Consider the following 7,116-nt stretch of genomic DNA (forward strand, 5'->3'; position numbering starts at 1 on the left):
TCGCAACGAGTAAACTTTTTTAATAACGCGTCCGCACGATTCTAAATGCTTAATCCATATGTGAAATCGTTCACTGATCACGAATATCGTATTTAAAAAAATTACAAAAATTTATTTTTCAAAATAATCAAAAAAAACCGAAAAATCACAAGAGTAAAGTACCATTATTTTAAACAACATGTCGTTCTAAATGCTTAATCCCTATGTAAAAAAGTTATTTAAGCAAGAATATGTAATTGAAAAAAATTAGAAAAATTTATTTTAGCCGTAAATCGAAAATAATGGGGACACCGGAGCTGTTCGAAGCGCCGAGACGCGCCGCGTACGGCCGAATATTTTCTAAGTCCCAACGTACCGATCAAGAGTAAAGTACCATTTTCCTACATTAGATTTCGTTCTAAATGCTTAATCCCTATGTAAAAACGTTAGTTAAGCAAGAATATCGTATTTTTAAAAAAATCTAATGATAGGATTTTCCAGAAAATTGAAAAAACCGAAAAATGTCAAGAGTAAAGTGCCATTTTCTGACATTAGATTTCGTTCTAAATGCTTAATCCCTATGTAGAAACGTTAGTTAAGCAAGAATATCGTATTTTTAAACAAATCTAATGATAGGATTTTTCAGAAAATTGAAAAAACCGTAAAATGTCAAGAGTAAAGTGCCCTTATTTTAAACAATCTATCGTTCTAAATGCTTAATCCCTATGTAAAAAAGTTATCTAAGCAAGAATATGTTATTGAATAAAATGAGAAAAATTTATTTTAGCCGTAAATCGAAAATAATGGGTCGAGCGAATCGGTCGATTGCGCCGAGACGCGCTATGATGCAACAGACGAGCGATTGGAACGCCCGAATATTTTCAAAGTCCCAACGTACCGATCAAGAGTAAAGTACCATTTTCCTACATTAGATTTCGTTCTAAATGCTTAATCCCTATGTAGAAACGTCAGTTAAGCAAGAATATCGTATTTTTAAAAAAATCTAATGATAGGATTTTCCAGAAAATTGAAAAAACCGAAAAATGTCAAGAGTAAAGTGCCATTTTCTGACATTAGATTTCGATCTAAATGCTTAATCCCTATGTAGAAACGTTAGTTAAGCAAGAATATCGTATTTTTAAAAAAATCTAATGATAGGATTTTTCAGAAAATTGAAAAAACCGTAAAATGTTAAGAGTAAAGTGCCCTTATTTTAAACAATGTATCGTTCTAAATGCTTAATCCCTATGTAAAAAAGTTATTTAAGCAAGAATATGTTATTGAAAAAAATTAGAAAAATTTATTTTAGCCGTAAATCGAAAATAATGGGGACACCGGAGCTGTTCAAAGCGCCGAGCGCGCCGCGTACGCCCGAATATTTTCTAAGTCCCAACGTACCGATCAAGAGTAAAGTACCATTTTCCTACATTAGATTTCGTTCTAAATGCTTAATCCCTATGTAGAAACGTCAGTTAAGCAAGAATATCGTATTTTTAAAAAAATCTAATGATAGGATTTTCCAGAAAATTGAAAAAACCGAAAAATGTCATGAGTAAAGTGCCATTTTCTGACATTAGATTTCGATCTAAATGCTTAATCCCTATGTAGAAACGTTAGTTAAGCAAGAATATTGTATTTTTAAAAAAATCTAATGGTAGGATTTTTCAGAAAATTGAAAAAACCGTAAAATGTCAAGAGTAAAGTGCCCTTATTTTAAACATTATATCGTTCTAAATGCTTAATCCCTATGTAAAAAAGTTATCTAAGCAAGAATATGTTATTGAATAAAATGAGAAAAATTTATTTTAGCCGTAAATCGAAAATAATGGGTCGAGCGAATCGGTCGATTGCGCCGAGACGCGCTATGATGCAACAGACGAGCGATTGGAACGCCCGAATATTTTCAAAGTCCCAACGTACCGATCAAGAGTAAAGTACCATTTTCCTACATTAGATTTCGTTCTAAATGCTTAATCCCTATGTAGAAACGTCAGTTAAGCAAGAATATCGTATTTTTAAAAAAATCTAATGATAGGATTTTCCAGAAAATTGAAAAAACCGAAAAATGTCAAGAGTAAAGTGCCATTTTCTGACATTAGATTTCGATCTAAATGCTTAATCCCTATGTAGAAACGTTAGTTAAGCAAGAATATTGTATTTTTAAAAAAATCTAATGGTAGGATTTTTCAGAAAATTGAAAAAACCGTAAAATGTCAAGAGTAAAGTGCCCTTATTTTAAACATTATATCGTTCTAAATGCTTAATCCCTATGTAAAAAAGTTATCTAAGCAAGAATATGTTATTGAATAAAATGAGAAAAATTTATTTTAGCCGTAAATCGAAAATAATGGGTCGAGCGAATCGGTCGATTGCGCCGAGACGCGCTATGATGCAACAGACGAGCGATTGGAACGCCCGAATATTTTCAAAGTCCCAACGTACCGATCAAGAGTAAAGTACCATTTTCCTACATTAGATTTCGTTCTAAATGCTTAATCCCTATGTAGAAACGTCAGTTAAGCAAGAATATCGTATTTTTAAAAAAATCTAATGATAGGATTTTCCAGAAAATTGAAAAAACCGAAAAATGTCAAGAGTAAAGTGCCATTTTCTGACATTAGATTTCGATCTAAATGCTTAATCCCTATGTAGAAACGTTAGTTAAGCAAGAATATCGTATTTTTAAAAAAATCTAATGATAGGATTTTTCAGAAAATTGAAAAAACCGTAAAATGTTAAGAGTAAAGTGCCCTTATTTTAAACAATGTATCGTTCTAAATGCTTAATCCCTATGTAAAAAAGTTATTTAAGCAAGAATATGTTATTGAAAAAAATTAGAAAAATTTATTTTAGCCGTAAATCGAAAATAATGGGGACACCGGAGCTGTTCAAAGCGCCGAGCGCGCCGCGTACGCCCGAATATTTTCTAAGTCCCAACGTACCGATCAAGAGTAAAGTACCATTTTCCTACATTAGATTTCGTTCTAAATGCTTAATCCCTATGTAGAAACGTCAGTTAAGCAAGAATATCGTATTTTTAAAAAAATCTAATGATAGGATTTTCCAGAAAATTGAAAAAACCGAAAAATGTCATGAGTAAAGTGCCATTTTCTGACATTAGATTTCGATCTAAATGCTTAATCCCTATGTAGAAACGTTAGTTAAGCAAGAATATTGTATTTTTAAAAAAATCTAATGGTAGGATTTTTCAGAAAATTGAAAAAACCGTAAAATGTCAAGAGTAAAGTGCCCTTATTTTAAACATTATATCGTTCTAAATGCTTAATCCCTATGTAAAAAAGTTATCTAAGCAAGAATATGTTATTGAATAAAATGAGAAAAATTTATTTTAGCCGTAAATCGAAAATAATGGGTCGAGCGAATCGGTCGATTGCGCCGAGACGCGCTATGATGCAACAGACGAGCGATTGGAACGCCCGAATATTTTCAAAGTCCCAACGTACCGATCAAGAGTAAAGTACCATTTTCCTACATTAGATTTCGTTCTAAATGCTTAATCCCTATGTAGAAACGTCAGTTAAGCAAGAATATCGTATTTTTAAAAAAATCTAATGATAGGATTTTCCAGAAAATTGAAAAAACCGAAAAATGTCAAGAGTAAAGTGCCATTTTCTGACATTAGATTTCGATCTAAATGCTTAATCCCTATGTAGAAACGTTAGTTAAGCAAGAATATTGTATTTTTAAAAAAATCTAATGGTAGGATTTTTCAGAAAATTGAAAAAACCGTAAAATGTCAAGAGTAAAGTGCCCTTATTTTAAACATTATATCGTTCTAAATGCTTAATCCCTATGTAAAAAAGTTATCTAAGCAAGAATATGTTATTGAATAAAATGAGAAAAATTTATTTTAGCCGTAAATCGAAAATAATGGGTCGAGCGAATCGGTCGATTGCGCCGAGACGCGCTATGATGCAACAGACGAGCGATTGGAACGCCCGAATATTTTCAAAGTCCCAACGTACCGATCAAGAGTAAAGTACCATTTTCCTACATTAGATTTCGTTCTAAATGCTTAATCCCTATGTAGAAACGTCAGTTAAGCAAGAATATCGTATTTTTAAAAAAATCTAATGATAGGATTTTCCAGAAAATTGAAAAAACCGAAAAATGTCAAGAGTAAAGTGCCATTTTCTGACATTAGATTTCGATCTAAATGCTTAATCCCTATGTAGAAACGTTAGTTAAGCAAGAATATCGTATTTTTAAAAAAATCTAATGGTAGGATTTTTCAGAAAATTGAAAAAACCGTAAAATGTCAAGAGTAAAGTGCCCTTATTTTAAACATTATATCGTTCTAAATGCTTAATCCCTATGTAAAAAAGTTATCTAAGCAAGAATATGTTATTGAATAAAATGAGAAAAATTTATTTTAGCCGTAAATCGAAAATAATGGGTCGAGCGAATCGGTCGATTGCGCCGAGACGCGCTATGATGCAACAGACGAGCGATTGGAACGCCCGAATATTTTCAAAGTCCCAACGTACCGATCAAGAGTAAAGTACCATTTTCCTACATTAGATTTCGTTCTAAATGCTTGATCCCTATGTAGAAACGTCAGTTAAGCAAGAATATCGTATTTTTAAAAAAATCTAATGATAGGATTTTCCAGAAAATTGAAAAAACCGAAAAATGTCAAGAGTAAAGTGCCATTTTCTGACATTAGATTTCGATCTAAATGCTTAATCCCTATGTAGAAACGTTAGTTAAGCAAGAATATCGTATTTTTAAAAAAAACAAATGGTAGGATTTTTCAGAAAATTGAAAAAACCGTAAAATGTCAAGAGTAAAGTGCCCTTATTTTAAACAATGTATCGTTCTAAATGCTTAATCCCTATGTAAAAAAGTTATTTAAGCAAGAATATGTTATTGAAAAAAATTAGAAAAATTTATTTTAGCCGTAAATCGAAAATAATGGGGACACCGGAGCTGTTCAAAGCGCCGAGCGCGCCGCGTACCCCCCCGTGTCCGCTACCTTGTCGTGGTGGGGGGGCTTCGTGCCCTAATGATCCTCAAGGCTGTGCCGGTGGGGATTTTATTCCCTGGCAGGTTCTACCTAGCCGGAGTGGCTTGAGGTGAGGGGCCAACTAAAGTCGGACACATACCGTAAACCTGTGGTCATGTTTTACAGGAACGGGGGTCTTGCCTTAACCGGCCGGACCGCGAGGATGACAACCTCTCTAAAAAATCCCTAGCCCCAAGCAGTGTTGCGCGGTGAAGAGGGCGTAGCTGGAGTAAGCGCCAGCTATGGTTGGTGGGTGCACCAATCGTTAGCGGACAACCCCGGGGTACCTGGCGACCCCCCGGGCGTATTAGCCTTCCCCGGGTATGGCGGCTCTACCCGGGGTGACCTCCTTTCCGACCACACTCGTGGGATCAGATATGGATTCTTTTTCAAATACAACCGGGGAGGGGGGAAACGAGCGTGAGGTGGAGGTGCGCGGGCCTATCGTGCGCCTCAAAAGATGTACAGAGCCGGTGTCGCGGAGGCATTCTGCAACACGCGGCGCAAAGAGGCCTGCGGAGGGCCTTGGCGACTGCGACGGGGGGGAGGAGTCGGACTTCTCCGTCTCCTCCCACCACTCGTCGCAGAGCGTCCCGGGCACCTCCACGAGGAAACGGGGCCGGCCACCGACGACCGGGCAATACGTTGGCCTCCAAGAGGCCAAACGCAAACAGGCTGAGGCTGAAAGAAGCCTCATAGCGGGCATTTTCGACCCGGTTGCCCCGGGACCGAGGCCCGCGAGTTCGAGCGACCCGCTTCCGGACGAGGTCGAGGTCGCTGCGGATTTCCGGGGCCGCCCGACGCGGGACGTTGCGGCCGCGGTAATGGAGTGCCTGGGCGATGTGGCCAGGATATCCAATGCCGCGACGGGGCTGAAGGCCAGTGCGGTGCGGTCCCTCCGGACGGCGGCCCTGAGCAGCCGGGTGGGCGTTGCGGAGCTGGCAGTTCGGTCGGCTCCCAGCGCCACCCGGCTGTTGGAGGCCGAGAACGCTCAATTGCGAGAGCAATTGGCGGAGTTGCGGGCGGAGGTCGCCCGACTCCGTCAAGCGGTGGAGGCGGGGCCGGCTGTTGCCGGGATGGCTCCGCCGCTGCCTCCTGATGGGGGCAAGGGGTTGCTGCCGGTTATCAGCGCTCGGGGGCCCCAGTCCCCTGGGCGAGGAGGGTCCTCGCCCCCACCCGCGGCTGTGCCAGCCGACTTGCTGGCACAGATCGGCTCCCTTATCGACGCCAAATTGGCATCGTTCAGAAGGGAGCTGGTCCCGCGGGTGCGAGGCCCGCGATCGGCGGCACCCGTGCCGCCCGCCCCACCCCTGCCGATGGACAGGAGGGGGGGAAAGAAAAAGGGTGGCAGTGGGGGAGAGACTGTGGTCGCTAAGGCGACACAAATGCAGCCCGCCCCCACTGTTGCGCCGCCCTCCACCACACCTCCAACTGAGGTGTGGTCAAAGGTAGTTGGTCGGAAGGCCAAAAGGGCGGCTGCCGCAGATAAACCTGCGGCAGCTGCCAAGGCTGCTTTGACCGAGAGGGCGGCGAAGCGGGTGGCACCGGCTGCTCCCAAAAGGGCTCCCCTGCCGCCACGTCCGCCCCGCACGGCTGCCGTTACTCTAACGGTACCGGCCGGCGGGGCGATGAGTTACGCCGAGGCGATGGCCACTGCCAGGTCCAAAATAGACCTGGCAGAACTTGGCATCGCCTCGCTGAAGCCCAGGAGAGCGGTGACGGGGGCAATAATTTTAGAGGTCCCCGGAGCTGATGGAGCAGCCAAGGCCACTGCCCTGGCCTCTAAGATGGCTGACGCGCTGGCAGGGACCGGCGTGAAGGTCGCGCGCCCAATCAAAAAGGCCGACCTTAGGGTGCGCGGCCTGGTCGACTCGACCACGCCGGTGGAGGTCGCCGCAGCTGTCGCCCGTGTGGGAGGGTGCGACCGGGGGGATGTGAAGACCGGCGAAATCCGGTCTTCCCCCTCTGGTTTGGGCACCCTCTGGGTCCAGTGCCCTGCTGCGGCCGCGCGCAAAGTTGCGGTCGCTGGCAAATTGACAGTGGGCTGGACCCAGGCGACGGTGGAGGCCCTCAGCGCCCGCCCCTTGCAGTGCTACCGCTGCTTTGGCTTA

Source organism: Megalopta genalis, unplaced genomic scaffold (assembly GCF_051020955.1).
Source record: "Megalopta genalis isolate 19385.01 unplaced genomic scaffold, iyMegGena1_principal scaffold0068, whole genome shotgun sequence".
Classification (NCBI taxonomy): domain Eukaryota; kingdom Metazoa; phylum Arthropoda; class Insecta; order Hymenoptera; family Halictidae; genus Megalopta; species Megalopta genalis.